The sequence below is a fragment of the Pongo pygmaeus genome, chromosome 11 (assembly GCF_028885625.2).
Source record: "Pongo pygmaeus isolate AG05252 chromosome 11, NHGRI_mPonPyg2-v2.0_pri, whole genome shotgun sequence".
In the NCBI taxonomy this organism is placed as follows: domain Eukaryota; kingdom Metazoa; phylum Chordata; class Mammalia; order Primates; family Hominidae; genus Pongo; species Pongo pygmaeus.
Window position 1 is genome coordinate 74,788,229 of NC_072384.2, and position 21,390 is coordinate 74,809,618.

Sequence of the window (21,390 nt, forward strand, 5' to 3'; positions counted from 1 at the left end):
TGGATAATTTAAAATAAGAGTGCCTTAAAACCTCCATTAATCAAGGCACCATTAACCCTCAAGCTTCTGGCTTTCCCTGTCTTACAAATATTTCTATTAAAGGCAAAGCATGGCTTTAAGAATTGGTGTTCTGTCTTGTGTTTAGGAATTCAGATATACTTTATTGTACAGTGTGATGACAGAATAACAATTTTCATTTAATGATTACCTCTTCCACTGTGGAAATACCATACAAAAATGCATTGTCCGGAGAGGGAGTTCCGCAAGAATGAAGAAATCAGTAAAAAATTTTGAAAAATTAAATGTATATTTGCTACAAACAAGTATGATAGAGTCATTAATAAAGTATTTTAAAACATTAAAATACATTGGATTCAAATAAAATTATGTTGGAGAAGTCGATAAAGTTTAATAAGAAAAAGGGACGCTGAAAATTTCCAACTGTAAAATGAATTAATTCAAGTTTGTTTTTTTAAAACCAATGACAGCATCAAATCACTATGATATTTGGGTACTTATAAAAGTGGTGTATCTGGAAAAAACAGAAATTATATTTTTTTCAACAATTTCAATCTAAGATGAAAAATCATAGGAATCAACTTTAAAATGTGCAAGGGTACAGAATTTATCAAGTTTCTTTTCGGGAGTATATGAGTGTATTAGGCAGAATGGCCCTCCAAAGATGTCCATACCCTAATCCCTGGAACCTGTTAATAGGTTACCTTCCACCACAAAAGGAACACTGCAGATGTAAAAAGACTACACAGATCTTTGCTGGGCGTGGTGGCTCACACCTGTAATCCCAGCACTTTGGGAGGCCGAGGCAGGAGGATCACCTGAGGTCAGGAGTTCGAGACCAGCCTGGCCAACATGGTGAAACCCCGTCTCTACTAAAAATACAAAAATTAGCCAGGTGTGGTGGCGGGCGCCTGTAATCCCAGCTACTTGGGAGGCTGAGGCAGGAAAATCGCTTTAACCTGGGAAGCAGAGGTTGCAGTGAGCCGAGATTGCACCATTACACTCCAGCCTGGGTGACAGAGCAAGACTGTCTCAAAAACAAAAAACAAAAAACAAAAAAACAAACAAAAAAAAGGACTACAGATCTAAAACTAAAATAGATTTCTGGGTTATCCAGGAATCTAATCAAGAGACCTCAAGAGCAGAGAACTTTCTCCATCTGAAGTCAGAGATTCAATCAGAAAAAGAAGTCAGACAGGTTAGAAGCATGAGAGGGATTTGACCTGCCATTACTGGAGGGGGCCACATGGAAAGCACTTCAGCTCCTGGGAGAAAAGACCAGCCCTTGGCTCATAGCCAGTAAGGAAAGAGGAACAAAAAGAAAGGAAAGACCTACTGAATTCAGCCAACCACCTGAATTAACTTGGAAGTGGATTCTTCCCTAGAGACTCCAAAAAGGAATGCAGCTCTGCCAACGCACTGATCTTGGCTTTGTAAGACCCTAAGCTGAGGACTCAGTTGGGCCCGCCTGGACTTCTGGCCTACAAAAACTGTGAGACAATAAATCTTTATTGTTTTAAGATGTTAAGTAGGTGGTAATGTATGAGTCAGAAACAAAATAAATACAGTAAGAAGAGTTGCAAGGTACCAGGAAGATGGACTTGTGCCCCAGGACTTCAACAGTAGCACCACCTTATAGACACAGGGTATTTTTTTTCTATTTTTGTAACATTTTATATAACTCATAAAATAGCGTTTGTATAAAAATTCACACAAAGTTTCTAAAGGGCATACAATTTTCAGCAATGTCCTGGGTTTTCGTTAAATTCAGTTTTCTAAAGATGCACTCAAATCAATGGCAAAATGCAGACATGCGATATTTCATTGTCTTTGGTAAAACTATTCTCATTATTTTGTCTCCTCACAGTATTAACTCTGATATCCACTTTGTGCAGGATCTGCTATTACTAGGATGTCAGAAAAACAATAAGGCCGGATCTATAAGAGGCAAGTATTTCCGAACAGCAGTAATAGGCCCTTGGCCCCCATTCCCACTTCATGTATCTATGCAGTCTATCTACACAGCCAGGCAGGGTGAGAGCTCACAACAACCAATCAGGAGTCTTGAGATCCCCTCTCGACTGGGCAAGAAGCAAACATCTGGGAGGAACATTGGAAACTGAGGCCATCTCTACAGGAACCCAAGTGGCCATGCTGTGGTGTGGTCAGGCCAGCGACTCTTACCAATTAAACAGCCAATATGTTCACCACTAAGCAGATCCTACTGATTGGTTGATGATTGCTGCTGATGTGGCCCCTTCCCACAAACATAAAAAAATAAAGGGAAGATTTGGGGCAAACACTGAAGGGGCACGCTAGCACAATGACACTAGACATGACTTTATTCCCTGTCAAACATCTGTTATCATGGGCTGGGCACGGTGGCTCATGCCTGTAATCCCAGCACTTTGGGAGGCCAAGGTGGGTGGATCACGAGATCAGGAGTTTAAGACCAGCCTGGCCAAGATGGTGAAACCCTTTCTCTACTAAAAATACAAAAATTAGCTAAGCGTGGTGGCAGGCACCTGTAATCCCAGCTACTCAGAAGGCTGAGGCAGAGAACTGCTTGAACCCGGGAGGCAGAGGTTGCAGTGAGCCGAGATCGCGCTACTGAACTCCAGGCTGGGTGACAGAGTGAGACTCTGTCTCAAAAAAAAAACACCAACATTTGTCATCATGTAGGCACAGCCAAGGTGAACTGAAGCAGGATACGAACACTCAGTACATTCATGACTATCTTCATACATTCTTGAAATGATCCTAGAGATCACCTTGGGAATAGCAAAGTGGTCATAATAACAAACCTAAATCAAGGAGTTTGAAAACCTGCAGCCACGACCTAGTAGGACTTCATTTGCCTCTCAAGACTAAAGTATTTTGAATTCAGGATTTTTTTTTTTTTTTTTGAGACAGGGTCTTGCTCTGTAAGTGTAGTGGCCCAACCATGGCTCACTGCAATCTTGATCTCCTGGGCTCAAGTGATCCTCCCACCTCAACCTCCTGAGTAGGCGGAACCACAGGTACACATGCCGCCACGCCCAGCTAAATTTTTTTTGGAGTGACCGGTCTCACGATGTTGCCCAGGCTGGTCTTGAATTCCTTGAGCTCAAACTCTTATTTTAAATTATCCATGGATAATTTTAAAATGGATAACTTAAAATGGATATTTTAAACGGATAATTTAAAATAAGAGTGCCTTAAAGCTTCCTGATCCTATGGCAAGAAGCAAACGTCTGGGGGGAACACTGGAAACTGAGGTCATCTCTACAGGAACCCAAGTGGATATTTTAAATGGATAATTTAAAATAAGAGTACCTTAAAGCCTCCATTAATCAAGGCAATGATCCTCCTGTATTAGCTTCCCAAAGTGCTGGGATTATAGGTGTGAGCCACTGCCCCTGGCCAGGAAAATTTTAAATTGTATGATTACACTATGATCCTCTACAGTAAAAAACAATATACATTTCAGGGCTATCAAAATGTATAAAAATAACATGTAAAATACATAGAATAGTGCATAACACTAAAATAGTATTTATTAAGTTCATAAATTTTACTGCATTTTACTTTGACTTTAAATGTACATTTTCCTAATGCCTAATAAATATCTAATCTTACTATCTTCTTTATTTTTAAGGCCAGAAACTGAACTACATATTCAGTTTGACTTTTAGACATAAGAGTTTTGGCCGGGCATGATAGCTCAACCCTGTAATCCCAGCACTTTGGGAGGCCAAGGTAGGCAGACTGCTTGAGGTCAGGAGTTCAAGACCAGCCTGGTCATCATGGAGAAACCCTGTCTCTACCAAAAATACAAAAAAATCAGCTGGGCGTGGTGGCGGCGCCTATAGTCCCAGCTGCTCAAAAGGCTGAGGCACGAGAACTGCTTGAGCCTGGGAGGTGGAGGGTGCAGTGAGCTGAGATCCTACCACTGCACTCCAGCCTGCGCGACAGAGCAAGACTCTGTCTCAAAAAAAAAAAAAGTTTTATATTAATCTTTAACCCACGATTTTGATGCTATCTGTAAGTTTATTTGATATATAATGTTTAGTTCATCAATTTAGGGAACTCAAATTCATCAGCTGAGAGAAAAATATTAAGCCCAATGTTAACAAGGAAAGCAGCAGTATTTTTTCCCCCACTCACAGCAGACATGAGAGATGTCCTTCACACAATTCCCAGGAGTATACTAAAATTTTGATGAAATTTCTCAAAGTTGATGGTACACGTAAAAAGTATCACAAACTTCTCCAGACTGTATTATGAGTATGTGAATAGTGAAATCAGTTCAATATCTCAAAAATATTCAATTAAAATATCAGTAGTCCAATTTTTAAATTAAACATTTTTAAAGTGAGTCTTGCTTATTCCTAGGCAATGTAAAGAAGGTAGTTTTATAGTTTAAAATTACAACAGAATAACAAATACATAAATACAAAAAATTTACAGAGTAATAATTATGAATATAAACAATGGTACCACAAGTTGTGCTAATAACATCACTTTAGGTTTGGTAACAGAATTATGTGGTCTAAGGTCCATAGCATTATTTTTGCCCAAGGCAGGTGATAAAATACCTTTCATTGCTTTTTTTCTCCTGAGAAGCTTATTTTTTGTAAAAGCAAAAAGAAAATAGAAATAGAAATTCACAGCTCTCCAAGAATTACAGTAATTCATAATCACCATTATTAAAAATACATCAATAAAAATTTCTCATTATGAAGAGGGCACAAATAAAATACACTACAGGCTTGGTGTGGTGGCTCACGCCTGTAACCCCAGTGCTTTGTGAAGCTGAGAAGGGAGGATTACTTGAGGCCAAGAATTCAAGACCAACCTGGGTAACATAGTGAGACTCCACCTCTACAAAAAATTAAAAAATTAGTTGGGTATAGTAGCACATGCCTGTAGTCCCAGCTACTCGGGAGGCTGAGGTGGGAGGATCGCTGAAGCCCAGGTGTTTGAGGCAGCAGTGAACTATGACTGCACCACCACACTCCAGCCTGGGTGATAGAGACCCTGTCTCTAAAAATGAAATAAAGTAAGACTATGGATTATGTACTATGCCCATTAAAACAATGATAAGCTCACCTCTTTCTTCCGTTTTCAAAATATGTCAAAATTCAAGTAAGTGAAGTGTATTACTACAAAAAAAAACCCTCGACCCAACATCCATATATCAACAATCATTAAAACCTACCTTACAAATGATAAAAGATTTCACTGATTCTCAACTTTGTGGCCAAAAATTGATAGTGTAGTTATAATTGTATAATTAGCAGGGACTTCAAAACAACTTTAGAATTGTGGTATTTTAATCATAATCTCAATTCCACTATGGGGAAGGAGAAATGAAAGGTTTCCCTAGAATGTTTATAATGGGATTGGTGGAGTAGAAGAAAAGAATAGTTGGGGTGGGGAGCAGCCTGTAATCCCAGCACTTTGTGATACTGAGGTGGGAGGATCGCTTGGGCCTGGGAGTTTGAGACCAGCCTGGGCAACGGCAAGACCCCATCTCTACAAAAATTTAAAAACTAGCTGAGTGTGGTGGCATGCGAGTGTGGTCCAGCTATTTGGGAGGCTGAGGTGGGAAGATCTCTCGAGCCCCAGAGCTGGAAGCTGCAGTGAGACTTAGTCGCATCACTGCACTCCAACCTGCATGACAGAGTAAGACTTTGTCTCAAAAATACAAAGATAATTGGATTTTATGAAAATCACAGTATCATAATTTTATCATCTTAAAATAAGGATATGCTATACTGCAGGAATTTGATACAGAAAACGTCTGAGAAGGGGCACATGTGGAACAAAAAAATATGAGACATTCTCTCAAAGGAATTTATGAAAATTCTAAGGTGGTATGTTCCTCCACAAATTATAAATTCTTAGGGAAAAACAACTTTGTTGCCAAAGCTACCAAGTAGATGGTTGCTGTACTGCTTTCAAGCTACAGCACAAGCATGCCTGGAGGGCTAGGCTAGATTATTTCTGAATGAACGTCAATAATAATTCCCACAACATATACTGAGTACTCATTAAGTTCTTGACACTATATTAAGTATTGTATATATATTACATGAATGCTCACAGCAAGACTATGAGTTAAATTATTCTCCTTAAAGAGAAGGAAACTGAGGCAGAGAGGTTATATAATTTACCCAAGATAACACAGTAAGTGGTAGACCCCTGACAATCTGGCTTTTAATAACTATCCTAAAATATTGATTACGTACTTACTATGTGCCACAGACAAAACTCAGTCAATTTGGCTATCATATACTCATATACACTTTCTTTATTCCAAGTGTTTCCTACATGGAAATGAATTTGTCATTATAAATCTTAATAAATCATAATGACACATTCATAAGACAGAACTATGAAATGTATAGTTCAGAAAGTAACCCTTTTTTTTTTTTTTTTTGAGATACAGTCTCGCTCTGTTGCCCAGGCTAGAGTGCACTGGCGTGATCTTGGCTCACTGCAACCTCTGCCTCCCAGTTTCAAGCAATTCTCCTGCCTCAGTCTCCCGAGTAGCTGAGATAACAGGCGCCCGCCATCACACCCAGCTATTTTTGCATTTTTAGTAGAGATGGTGTTTTCTCAGGTTGGCCAGGCTGGTCTCGAACTCCTGACCTCAGGTGATCCACCCGCCTAGGCCTCCCAAAATGCTGGGATTATAGGCGTGAGCCACCATGCCCAGCCCAAAAATTAACTCTTAAACTAGCATTAAAATATTCAGTGTACAAACCACATAAAACTGCATGAAATCTAAGAATTATTGTTACCAGGCTGTCAAAAGTTTTGGTAAACTTTAAGAGAAACAAACACAGTAAAATGTCAGAAAATATGAAATACACAATATTTGTCACATCACATAGATCACTGGTAGATAAATAACTATAGTATGATATGGCCAACTGATTAATTTTAAAACTGCTAAATAATACAACTCATTCCCAGCAATAATTCCCAATTAGGTAATCACACTTCATTAATCATAACTCCAAAGTTCACAAAATTATGGCAAAGCTAACGCATTCATGCTCTGCTGACAGTGTAAACTTGCTCAAGTCTTTGGGGAGGCAAAAATCTGGCAACTGTAGAAACATTTATATCCTTTGACTAGTAATTCATTTGAGATTAGTATCCTATAGAAACAATTCATAAAAGAAAAAGATAAATGCACTGAGATGTTCAATTCAACGTCAAAACAGGCATAAACTGAAAACTATTATTTTCCTGTCAGGCATTTAGAACAAATTTAATACTTATTTTTCAACTATCAAGTAACAATCAAATATCATAAAGGTTATACAACATGGAAAAATACAATGCTATAAAAGTAAAATAAAACTTATTTGATATAATTCTGTAAAAACTGCAATATATATGCACAAACTAGAAGAAAACAAAAATAATGAACACAATTATTTGTTAGTATGGCAAAACAAGTTGATATATAAAAAAACTGTTCTGACACGTGTTTAATAAATAAAAGCAGGCTGGGTGCAGTGGCTCATGCCTGTAATCCCAGCACTTTGGGAGGCTGAGGTGGGCAGATCACGAGGTCAGAAGATCGAGACCATCCTAGCTAACACAGTGAAACCCCGTCTCTACTAAAAATACAAAAAAATTAGTGGGCGTGGTGGTGGGTGCCTGTAGTCCCAGCTACTTGGGAGGCTGAGGCAGGAGAATGGCGTGAACCTGGGAGGCGGAGCTTGCAGTGAGCCAAGATCATGCCACTGCACTCCAGTCTGGGCAACAAAGCGAGACTCTGTCTCAATAAATAAATAAATAAATAAATAAAAGCAAACATACTAGCCCAAACAGTAAATTAGAAAAACCAAAGCTATAACATTGGAGCAAAGCTAAAAAATTGGAATGACAAAGGTTTTGGTTCTGCTAGCAAACCAAAAAATATTTAGGGAATATATTTATAAATTTATGGTCAATATTATAGATAAAATTACTATATATTACAAAAATAACCAAAGTCCATATGGTATTTTGCCAATTACAATTATTTCTCCCTGTCTTTCCCTACCAATCTTGTTGAGAATCTCTGTGGTAATAAGCCACTACTACTCTTGGAAGTATTTTGTATTCCTTGGGTAGAAAGGCAAAAAAGTGGCTTGAGAACCACTATCTTTGTTAAGATACAGAATGCAAATAGGGGTGAATAGGCAAAGCCCCCAAAACATCTTATTTACATCTCTTCTTTACTGTCAATGTCAAAATGTCAAGGAAAAAAATCAATAAACATACTTAAAAAATGAAAATGATGCTGGGTGTGGTGGCTCATGCCTGTAATTCCAACACTTTGGGAGGTCGAGGCAGGTTCGAGACCAGCCTGGCCAACATGGTAAAACCCCGTCTCTACTAAAAATACAAAAATTAGCCAGGTGTGGTGGTGGGCACCTGTAATCCCAGCTACTCAGGAGGCTGAGGCAGGAGAATCACTTGAACCCAGGAGGCAGAGGTTACGATGAGCTGAGAGCGGCACTGCACTCCAGCCTGGGTGACATAGCACCTCCGTCTCAAAAAAAAAAAGAAAAGTGAAAATGAATACACTAGTTTCAAGGTTGCCAACAAGAATAAATTGAAAAGATATATATATAATGAATACATATTTATTTATAATTATATAATATGTAACATTAAATACACCTGTAACATAATGTGTAAAAATAGGCCGGGTGCAGTGGCTCATGCCTGTAATGCCTTAAAAGTGAAAATGAATACACCAGTTTCAAGGTTGTCAGCAAGGTTGTTAAAAAGTCTCAACAAATTGAAAAGACACATATAATGCATACATATTTATTTATATTTATATAATATGTAACATTAAATATATTTATATTATAAAATAATGTGTAAAAATAGGCCTGGTGTGGTGGCTCACGCCTGTAATCCCAACACTTTGAGAAGCCAAGGCGGGCGGATCACTCGAGGTCAGGAATTTGAGATCAGCCTGGCCAACATGGTGAAACCCCATCTCTACTAAAAATACAAAAATTAGCAGGGAATGGTGGTGCACCCCTGTAATCCTAGTTATTCAGGAGGCTCAGACAGGAGAACCACTTGAATCTGGGAGGTGGAGATTGCAGCGAGCCAAGACTGCACCACCACACTCTAGCGTGAAAGATAGAGGGAAACTGTCTCAAAAATAAAATAAGATAAAATACAATTACTGATGGCCTTAAAGATCCACAAATTTCCTTGATTTTCTATGAAACTATCTTATACCTTACTATATAACCTTTTAACCTTGAGAAACATAACAAAGGAAATAAAATGTTCTCTGGGGTTTTCCTTCAAATATAAATAGGTGAATACTATCCTACTACTTCAACATTAAAACTTACATAAAGAGAACATGCAGCATTTTAGACAAGTTCTTAGCCTTGAGGAACAGGTGTGAGTATAAGATAAACACAGAAATACTAAATTAAACTCCAGATTATAACAATACCAAGTGAGTTTTTTGGTTTTTGTTTTGTTTTGAGATGCAGTCTCATTCTGTTGCCCAGGCTAGAGTGCAGTGGCACGATCGGCTCACTGCAGCCTCCTGTTCCTGGGTTCTAGCGATTCTCCTGCCTCAGCCTCCCCAGTAGCTGGGATTGCAGGGGCCTACCAACGTGGTTTCACCATGTTGGCCAGGCTGGTCTTGAACTCCTGACCTCAGCTGATCCGCCTGCCTCAGCCTCCCGAAGTGCTGGGATTACAGGCGTGAGCTACCACACCTGGCTAAGGTGAGATTTTTTTTTAGGGTACATTTTAATTATACAAAATAACCCAACAGGTGCTATATGCATTGACTTTTATAAAAATCAGTTGAATATTAATTATTGTTATTCACTGAATGTTTAACGAGAGGTTCTGATGAAAATCTGGTTTTCATAAGGGAGACTTCAACTACTTTATATTCTCCAACGACATTTTAGTAAGAATAAAAAAGAGAAAGAAATGCCTACTTATAGGCATATTTCATATTGGAAGGAAGAGCCTGAAGACAAAATTAGTAGAAAAAGCACACATCGGTGAGATTGTTTACCTGATCTAACAATTTACCAGACAAGAACGTATGTATCATTAAAACCCAAGTTTTCCAAAATACAAAAATTTGGGTAGAAAAAATGTACATTATTTTTTGAAGAGTTCATGCTACTTATAGATAGATGTTTGATATATGGCATATTTTTCAACCATACTCATAGAGCTTTCAGATCCTGAATACCAATAAAGACCACCCCAACCCCATTATTTGTTAAAATGCTGACAACCATTTCTACTATTTATTTATTTATTTGAGCCGGAGTCTCGCTGTGTCGCCCAAGTTGGAGTGCAGTGGCGCCATCTCGGCTCACTGCAACCTCTGCCTCAGCCTCTCGAGTAGCTGGGACTACAGGAGCCAACACACCCTGCTAATTTTTGGTATTTTTAGTAGAGACGGGGTTTCACCGTGTTAGCTAGGATGGTCTCGATCTCCTCACCTCATGATCCGCCTCACGGCCTCACAAAGTGCTGGGATTACAGGCATGAGCCACCGCGCACGCCCAGCCTTTACTTTTATCTTAGCTTAAAAAACAAAAAACGCCAAAGAAAAAAAGTGCAGGAATTCCTGGGTTACATATTTAACTAATAAAAATACAGTGCCCCAAATACGAAATAAACATTCGGATAAAATATTTTAAAAAGGATTTTCAGGAAATGCACCCGGAGCTATAGAAGGTATTATGTACACTACACATACAAAAAGTTCCTGAAAGCTCCTTCCTTACTGACAACTAAAATACATAACATCTAAGTTCTAAATTTCCACGATATTACATTTTAAATCATTTCTTAAAACTTAATGGCAGTAGCATTCTCTCAAAGCAAGATTAAACGTCTTAGGAAGGCAACATACACATCATGGTAAATTTGGAAGATTCTCAGAAACTCTTTTACACATCACGGTAAATTTGGAAGATTCCTAGAAATTATTTTACAAAGACGAGTATTCTTAACTATTACGCAACTACTGATGGCCTTAAAGATCCATGAACTTTCTTAATCTGCAGAGGGGAATCTGTATATTTAAAAACGTATTTTACAAGGATGTTCCTATCATTTTTGAAACAAAGTTTTTACGGTGGATTCCTCAAGTAAGGAAAAAAAAAATTAATACATGATAAAACTGCTTCTGTGTTTGTACTTTAAGGCACTTAAACCTGTAGGTCTGACTTTTTAACAAGCTTTTATAAATAAAGCTTTACCTTCATAATTTTGATTCAAGAGATCAAAGCTATATGGCTAAAGATTAGAAAGGCTGTTACTCACAATGATAACGCCAGTGGTCATGTTTCTTCAAATAGGACAAAAAGTCTGCTCAAAGGAAGTCAGTTTTTGTTCTGATTTTAAATGTATATCTTAAATGCATGCATTGTGACCGTCTCCATAATTCAAAACCTCTAAGAAATTTAAACTTTCACATTATAATTTAGGGATTAGTTAATCCCTTAGTACCAGTTAAATAATAGCCAGGAAAGCATTAGAAAACCTGAAGGTACATGTAAAGAAATGCTTTACATCACTATTTAAAATAGGTATTGAATTTTAAGAGAAACATTTCTTTCACTAAAATTTCTGATGCCTAAGGTCCATCAGGAGTAATCTCTTTTACTCCATGATATTCACAGTAGTTTTGCTCTTGGCCTCACCAGTTTTAAGACTCTCCATTAAGGAAAGCCAATTTTATACTACCTATGGGCACAAAAATAGTCCCCAGCTCCTCCTCTCTTTTTCCTCCTAGGTTCGGTTAAACGAGCGAACATAGAAAACACGTACACACACTCCCTTTCGGCCCTGGTCCCTAGGGCATTGATGAAAAGCAAATTATTTCTTTACATAAGCTCTGCTGTCCACCTAGAGAGATTAAAAAAAAAAAAGGGGGGGAAATACCAGAATCAGTCTGCACCCACACCTAAGCCCCGCCCCACCGGGAAAAAGCTGGGGGTAGCGGGATTGTGAGGGTGGCGGAAAGGACGGAAAAGGCCGAGACTTCCAGCTCCTAGGTTCTCCACACCATTCTTTCCTTCAGGCTGCACCGCAGCCAGGGACCCTGATTCTATTTTCAGCCGCGCCTCCCGATCCTCCTCCCCGCCACCATCACAAATACACGGTCCTCAATCGCTTGAATACTGGGTGGGGAGACCAGAGTGGGCCCTCTCCCCGCCCAACCCAAGGACTGTGGGTGGGAGAGGTCTCCCTGCGCACACGGCTGACTCGACGCGCAACCCCGAGGACCTCTGAACTGACCCAAGTAGGGTGAAGATAATTCGGAGGGAGGGGTCTAAGAGGGAGCCGTTATTCCTTTTTCCTCTGCCTTAGGAAAGCGCGCGAGAGGGAGGGGCCGGAACAACGAACGCTGGTTACCTAACGGTCCGGCCCAGCCAGTCAGGCTCCCAAAGCCCGCACCGCGCGGGCCGCCGAGGTGGCAGCACAGCCACAATCGCCCCAAGGGCTAAGGAGCACATCAAGAGCACCCGAGGTGATGGGAAACGGGGGGTGGGGACTGTGCTGAGCGACGTCGCCATGTTAGCGCCTTCTTTCTCCGTATCCCTACAGTCTCCAGCCCTGCTGACCTCTGCCCATCATTACTCACCTTTCCAGGTCACTAGTTCATGATCCTTTCGGTCACCTGAGAGCCCCACAGCACAGCCGTGTTTACAAACCACCCCTGGAGGAAAAGGCTGAACGGCACTTTAAAGGCCACGGGCTCCCACAGGCTTCCGTCCTCTCTCGCGAGATCAGACTGACAACCCCCCACCCCCCCACGCCCGCCCCGCTCCCGGCATCCCCCCCTTCCTTCTCGCGCCCCTCCCCTTCACGCACACGCCCCTTCTTGCCTTCCTTCCGAGGGAGCGCCTCCGAGTCAGGTGATTCCGTCAGGCTTAAGGAGAAGAAGGCGGGTCTTCGGCAGGGCGGGTAGAGGGGACGGGCACCAAAGAGCACTCGGGCGCTCATGATTGGACAAGGAGCCCGAAGGGCGGGAAGCCGTTCTGGAGGGGGCGGGACCAGAGGGCCCAAGGAGCGTTACTTCTGTAAACCCGGAGCTGTGGAAGACTGTGATTGGCTGCCGGCTGGAGGAGGGCGCGGGTGCAGGCGGCGGTGGAGGGCTAGGCAGGGCTTTGGCGGTGTGAGGGGAGGAAAGGTGAGCTCCGGAAAGGCTGCTAGAGAGAAAGCAGGATGGGTCCTCCGAGCCCAGCCCCAGGAGCCGGGTGTCTCCGTTTCCGTCACTTGCCAGCACTAGGTAGGGAGGTGGGTAAAGGTAGGCTGCGTTCCTCAGCCCACCCCCTGGCTCCCCGGGAGCCTGAGACGGGGAGCTTCGGGTTAGGTGAAGTTTGGGGGAGGCGGAGTTTGCTGGTAATTGCCATACCTCCCCTCCAAAAAACCCCCCACAACTTAAAGATTTTAATATTAACTGTAAGGATGTTGGTTATTCAATAAATAGGCACAAGTTGAAAAGTATGTATGATCAGAGGCCTCTGAAAATTTTACATTATTCAATAAACGATTTTCAGTCTTATTTTTTCCATTTATTAAATACTGATTTCTAGTCTGTAACAAAATTATGAACTAGTTTGTATATTAACATAAAATACACTCTCAAAATTGTTGAAAGGTTTTGGGGGATAGTATGAGAGTTAATGAGCCTGAAGTTGAAGAATTATATCTGGCATAAAAGTGAAATTGTAATGGCATTGACATTTTAACAGGTAGGTCTCTGGACCGCATACATGTGTATAAGCCAACTCAGTCCTCTTTTAAAACTAATTTTAGTTAAGAAACATTAAGCCAAATTATTAACACTTTCCTACTTAAAATGAAAGTACTGTCCCCATATAGTAACAGTAATGTTGTAGTAGTGCCATTGTAGTGTAACACTAATTATGTCAGCAAAACCTCACAGTTCAGATTACTCATGATGGAAATAGTGGACAAAATGTTTGATTGACATCACAATTGTTAGGTCTAGAACACATTGATTAAATTGATGCTTCTCTCTCCATCTCCCAAAACAACTAATATGAGAAAAAGAACTACAAATGTTAAGACATTTCAAAAGAAGTTTGGGTCAATTAGAATAGATTTTTTCAAAAAATTATTTTTCCATTCACGTGTATTAAAATTTGAAATTATTTTTTCCAGTGTTGATTCAATTGGGCAGTAGCTTTGGTTTTAAATTTCTCATTTCTACTTCTCCAGTCTGTTGTCAAGCAGTTATTATCTACATGATGCATTCGAGAAACATATTATTTTAAAGAAAGTCTTTCAGTTCTTTTTAGACAAGAGAAGAACTGTTTAGTGATATGAACAGTACTGTGATCTGTTTTGATAATTCAGTTTTAGCTAATTTTCTAAAGAGAGAGTTATACCTAAAGTGAGAAAAAAAATAAGATAGGGGGCGGGAAACAGGTGGAAACTATGCCAATCTGTTATATATGCATTTTGGCAACCTGGCATTTAACAAAGGGTCTCACTTTATCCACATATTTCTAGTTCCACAACAGTTTGTTTACTGTGGTTTTTCTACAAGTGGGGAAAACATTCAGCATTGTCAAAATGAATGTAATTAACATATTCAGGTCTGATTCCATGAACTTGTCTCACTACTTATTCATATCCTCATAAAATGCCACCCTTTTCCATCTTTGTTCTCACTTCTGCATTCGTCAATATCCCCAAGAGTCCTAAAATTCTTTACAGTCTTCTGTTTACAAACGCAGGAAACTTCTTGTAGAACTCTTCTTTGCCTGTCTTGTTCCATAATGCATCTACCCTACTTAGTTTTAAGAGAATTAGTGAGGGTCTAGTGAATCTCCTTTAAGAACCCAGCATGACTGCTAAATAAAACTAATATTCCTTAGATACAAAATGAGGCTATTTGAAGAAAATGCATTTCTGTCATGAAAATGTTAATAAGTAAATATCACAAGAATCAATGATGGTCTCTAAATGCCCTCAAAATCTTCCAAATGCCACACAATGTGGTATTTCCACTTTAGTATGATAGGGCTGTTAATCCATAATCTGTTAAAACTGCTCACAAAAATTCTAAAACTAGTGTGTGTGTGTGTGTGTGTGTGTGTGTGTGTATCTGTTCTCACGCTGCTAATAAAGATATACCTGAGACTGGTAATTTATAAAGGAAAGAGGTTTAATTGATTCACAGTTCAGCATGGCTGGGGAGGCTTCAGGAAACTCACAATCATGGCGGAAGGGGAAGCAAACATGTCCTTGTTCTTCACATGAATGAGTGCCCAGCAAAAGGAGAAGCCCATTATAAAACCATCAGATCTCTGAGAACTAACTCACTATCATGAGAACAGGATGGGGAAACCACCCCAATGATTCAGTTATCTCCACCTGGTCCCTCCCATGACATGTGGGGATTATGGGAACTACAAGATGAGATTTGGGGTGGGGACACAGCCAAACCATATCTCTCTCCATCTTCCCTTTCAACTTCCTCTCCTCTCTCTTGCTAATAATTAATTTTCAGAACATAGTTTCTGTTTGTCTGCAGCTAACCAAAATATAGAAGACTACAGGGCACCCCTTATGTCTACTTGGTACAACTAATCCTAGGCTTAGGGAAAGAGCCTCTACATTTTCATGATATTCTCAGGATGCAGCCCAGTACAGTGGATTAGCTGGGATTTTATCAGTGGGATCAAGGTAGGGGTGTGTGTGGTGTGTGTGTGTGATATGAAAGGGGTGGGGGACGCAGGACATGATTACCCCACTGATATCTGAGAAATGAAATAGGATAATGTGGCCCTAGACATTGTACAGACATTTTGGTAGCTTCTATCTCATGGCAGATCTTTTCCTCTCTCTGCCAGCTCAGGGTCTTCCTGCACATTGCTGAAATGGCCTATGTTAAAGTTACCTCTTAGCACTTGTCCTCATCATGGAAATTTTAAGTGCAGGGATGTCTACCCTCCAACCCAAATCTTGGGTTTCCCAAAAGAATTTATAATTAATGGGGTGTGGCATTATGGGGAAAAAGGGCTATGTTTATCTTCACATCATACCAGTTAGCTTATACTAGCTTCAACAAAACCAGCCCAGAGAGAGAGAATGGAATTTAAGGGCCATGTTTTCATTCTTGATGCTAATGCCACCTCTCTCGCTCATCTGACTCACCAGAAAGAGGGATTGCCATCATTATATTCTTCTTTTTATACAATATTAAGTTATTAATAAAAATAGTACCACTCCTACCTTTCATAGCTTCCCATAACTAGTCTATTTGTCAACCTGAGGCCCACATAACACCAAAGCCATGTGTTATGTATCCTAGAAATCAAGGGAGGTCTGTCGGCGTATGGATCCTCCTGGGTCCTTAGACTAACATCCTGCTCTTTTCAGTTACCTTCTTACCTTGGATACAGCTTCATAGGTCAACTATGGCCAACGAGGTCAACCATCAACCTAATGCTCTCTTTACTCATAAAGCATCTATATTTATTGAGCATGAACATTCCAGGCACTGTTTCTGGCTCTGAGGTGACAACTATAAATAAGACAAAGTTTTTTCAGAAGACTCTTGTGGTTGGGTGCAGGGGCAGGGGGAGACATGCTACATATATAAACAAGATAATTTAAATTTTGGTAAGTACTATGGAGAAAATAGAGCAGGGGTGTAATAACATGCAATATTAGAAGCTTGCTTTTTAAATACAACTTTAGAGAACTTGAAAGTAACAGACATTTTAGATAGCACTAGAGTGGTCAGAGAATTCTGTGAGTTGTCCTTAAGATACAACTCTTGAGGGAAAAATACTGCCATGTCCGGCAGCTGAGAAACTCAGCCAACCTGTGTAGCTATTTGAGGAAGCAAAGCCTGGGATGCAATTATAAGAGGAGATCCTGGAGTCTCCATGGCTGGTAAGTGCTGACTAAAAGCTGTTGTTGAAAAGCAGCCACTGACAACAATCATGGGTCCTCTCAGGAGTCTCTGCCATAATAAGTTGTAGGATGCTAGCTCGTGCTAATGGGAGGAACAACCAAAAGCTCTTGGATTTATGAGTCTCTATTGGTCTTAGGTACTCTCTTTACTTCCTCTCTCCAATATTGAAGCTCCCTTGAGAAAGAAGATCGAAGTCACAATAACTCAGAGGAGACAGGTTACTTTGGTCAATTCAGGAGAAAGAAGTGCAAATTCTTGCCAGGAACCTGAACCAGTTTTTAGAGAAATAGTTTTTTTTGCCCTTAATAATGTAAAGAATTGGGCAAGTAACTGATGGACCATGTGTTTGGGTGTTAAGTCCATAATATTGTCAGTAGAATTATACTATGAAATAACTACGTTGATATGCTCAGCATGTAGAGGAATCAACGACTCATTTATAATTTCCTATGTAGAAATCACAAAATATTTTAAAAGGCTTTGCACGTAGGACCATAACAATACAACTTTTTCCTCTTCCAAGCACCCAACACCCAAACCAAACCATATTCACTAAATTTGTCCAACAGAACTTAACATTTACAGCAGAAGCACAAGTAGTTTATTTGGTTCTCAAATGTTATTTCCCATTTATCTACAATCCCGCCTTAAAATTAACAGCATTTACATTTATTTCTACCCAACTTCAATCACTCAGCAACTTGACCTCAAATTTTGATCATTCCTCGAGCCTACCTTATTTCCAAGATCTTGAACTCTGAAATTCTTTAAATTTCTTGTGTATTTTTTGGTTCTTATTGAAACGGCTTTTCAACACTACTGAAACCTCTGAGCTCTTGACCCCTCTGTGTTATTTCAATTTATCACCTTTATTGTGTCTTCCCTTGTTCCTTACCCGGTTTGAAATGCATAGGTCATCTTGTTGAACAGTGTGCTTGTTTGCTGTCTGCCTAGAGCCACTTTGACCTTCCATCATCTCTTCTTCCTAGTGCACAACCCTGATAACCCTCACTGCTCTTTACATCAGTTTGTATTAACAAGCTTCCCAACATTGCTGGAGAGTCACAAAACTAGGCGAATGATGTTCACTACCAATTTGTTACCTATCTGGAGCTGGGTCCCTACTGCTGCTCTGCACTTCTCTTATGCACATCTAGTCTGTGCTGTACATACCTTTCTTCTCTTTTCAAGCCCAGATCTGTAAAATTATATCTCTTGTATATAAAATTATATAAAGAACAAAGTTCATCATTTCCCCAAATCAGCTTTTTCCTTGTCATTGCTAACAGTCATATTAAAAAAAAAAAAATCAGAGCATGGGCTTTAAGGAAGATCTGAATTTGGATCCTGACTTTGCCACTTAATAGCTATGTGATTTTGGGAACTGTTTAACCTCCGAGCCTATTTTCCTTTGCATCTTGGAAATTATTCCCAAGTTTACAGAGTTGTTAGGAGGGTTAAATAACAGTATAGCTAGCACTTACTAGATGCACACACCCTCTTCTCCTAACTGGTTCCTGAGATCTAGGCATTAAATCCTACTGATACTACCTTTGCACTCTTTTTAAAATATAGTTGATCCTTGAATAAGGTTGGGGATTCAGGGCATTGATTCCCCCCACCAGCCTCCCATGCAATAAAAAATTTGCATATAGCTTTTGACTTCCTCCAATCTTAACTACTAACAGCCTGCTGTTGACCAGAAGCCTTACTGATTATAGTTGATAAACAAATTTTGTACTTTATATACATTACATACTGTATTCTTACAATAAAGGTGGAGAAAAGAAAATGTTAAGAAAATCCTAAGAGAAAATACATTTCTAGTACTATATCGATATCATTAAGTTTACAAGTTGACACCATCTGTTTACAAGATGAATTGTCTGTGAAATGGTGACAACTGCAGCTGCGGACGTCTTCTACCTATGGTGCATATCAAGCCATTCAACTTCTTGCAATGTCATGACTTCGCATCGTGGGACCGCTTCTAGCATCACTACTAGTACTTTGTATAGGTTCCATGGTGTTATTCAAGGTTTATAATATTGCACTAACTCAGTGAAAAATATGCAAGAACTGGCCAGGCGCGGTGGCTCACGCCTGTAGTCCCAGCACTTTGGGAGGCTGCGGCGGGGAGGTCACCTGAGGTAAGGAGTTCGAGATCAGCCTGGCCAACATGGTGAAACCCCATCTCTACTAAAAATACAAAAATTAGCTGGGTGTGGTGGCAGGTGCCTGTAATCCCAACTACTCAGGAAGCTGAGGCAGGAGAATTGCTTGAACCCGGGAGGTGGAAGTTGGCAGTGAGCCGCCATTGCATTCCAGCCTGGGAGACAAGAGCGAGACTTCATCTCAAAAAAAAAAAAAAAAAAAAAGGCAAGAACTGTGAAGATCACTTTTTTTGTGATACACAATTTACTGGAGATGAACTGCCCCATGGAGATGATAAGCATCACAGCATTTTAAGTGGATACTCCCTAAATAGCAACAGGAGGTGGCCACTAAATTATTACAGTAGTACAGTATGTTCTTCAGTTAATTTTATGCAGCTATGATTTACTCCATCTCTATGTTTATATTTCAACTGTAAATGGTACAATGTAGTCTATGTGCATGTTTTGATAAATTTGTTTTTGTAATAGATTTATGTATATTTTATAGCAATAAATGAAGTAGACCAGTATCTACATATTTTATGCATTCATATCATTTTCTTAATTTTCTCAATTTTCTCAATTATTTTTAGGCTACATGGTTTGTCTGAGAGTTTTTTCAATTTGTTACAGACCTCAAAAAATTTTCCAACATATTGAAAAAAATCTGTGTATAAGTGGACCTGCACAGTTCAAACCCATGTTGTTCAGGGTCAACTGTCTTCACTGCCACCATCCTCAACTAGACCTTCATTACATCTCAGCAAAGCTACTATAGTATGAACTGCCGTTCATTGCTGGCTCCAGTCCATCTCACACACTGGTTTCCTATCAACCTTTCTAAAATACAGCTCTAAACTTTGAATGATTGACAGTATCACATGAATAAAATTCACAATCTTATACCTGCCTGTTTACATAAAATGGCCCCAGTCTTCCTTCACAGCCTTATCTCACACCATTTCTGTTTCATACTCAGGGAACTCCTTGTTTCTCATGTACCAATGCTGTGCTCATTTACTTTTCCTCATGCTGTTCACTAGCCAAAATGCCCTCTTCTGGTCTGTCCTTGTGACACGGTTCTTTAAGGTTTGTCTTAAGTTACAAATAGTACTTTTTCATGTAATTCTTCAACTATAAAATTATTTCTACTCCCTCTGAACACCTGAACAGTTACTCCCACTCATTGCATTCACCATTTTACCAACACCATCTTATCAACATAGAAAATCCATTTCATGTTTGACAGAAAAATAGTATCTTTATCAGCTTCTGTTCAGAAACGAAGATGTCAGTAAAAAGCATTTAGCATTAATATTTGTTTGCAAAGCTCGTAAGCTGAGGCAGTACTTCCTATAAAAATGGTGCACAATAAACATTTCGGCTAGTAGATGCATTCCAGTGATGTACTTTCAATGTCGTAACTTTGTTACTAGAAATAAAAGTTAAGTAAAAGGATGTATACTCAAGGATGTTAAACTTGTGATGCACTATTCCCTTTCCCCTCTATAAAGTTTGAGTCATTGTGTGTGGTTTTTTGTTGTATTGTTTTCTCAGCCTGAAGACTGCAGTCACAGCTCAGTTAGTCCATTTTCATTCTGGGAGATTCCCTCAGCTGGGACATCTCTTACAAGAAACCTGTTCCCAAATCAACGTTTCAAGCCTTTTCAACCACCAAAACCAGCACCAAGAACAGGTCTTTACCAAGACTGTTTTTATTTAAAATATACTTGGAATAGGTGACTATTAATCTAAGCATTTTCCTATCACTTTTAAAATTTTATACTATGTACTTTGTATTACATAGTAAAGTACTTAGTTTCAGTAAGACATGTAAAATTTGCCATTTTAACCACCTTAAAGTGTACAATTCAGTGACATTATTATAGTTTATTTACAATGTTGTGCAACCATCACCACTAATTCATCAAATTTTAAAAATCTTTTAATTTTTAAGCCAGATTTAGCAGTGAGGGGCTATATACCAACTTTAATGACACTAATGTTAATAAGTTCTGATAACCCACTACCATCAGACCAGCTGTAATTCATCCAATTTTCATCATCCTAAAAGGAATCCCCATACGCATTAAGCAGTCACTCCCTTATCACCCCCTCCCTAGTTCCTGATAACTAATTGGCTTTGTCACCATGGATTTGCCTATTTTGGATATTTCATATAAATGGAATCATGTGGCTGGCTTCTTCCACTTAGCATGCTGTTTTAGGGTTTACTCACATTTATTCATTATG

General features: G+C 39.6%; 1 protein-coding gene across 8 annotated transcripts in view; it reads right to left on the reverse strand.

Annotated features, from left to right (window-relative positions):
• The window catches only part of ATF2 (activating transcription factor 2), a 93,690-nt gene extending 80,039 nt beyond the window's left edge, over nt 1–13,651 (reverse strand). For 2 of the 8 annotated variants that reach the window (XM_054476886.2, XM_063647627.1), the window contains exon 1: nt 12,668–12,839. The gene's annotated coding sequence lies outside the window, so the exon portion shown is untranslated. Of the gene's footprint in view, nt 1–11,850; nt 11,929–12,088; nt 12,323–12,438; nt 12,546–12,667; nt 12,840–12,911 lie in introns of those variants that run through there. The other 6 variants (XM_054476898.2, XM_054476887.2, XM_054476897.2 and 3 more) reach the window with 6 other exon arrangements.
• Between the last annotated feature and the right edge of the window lie 7,739 nt (nt 13,652–21,390).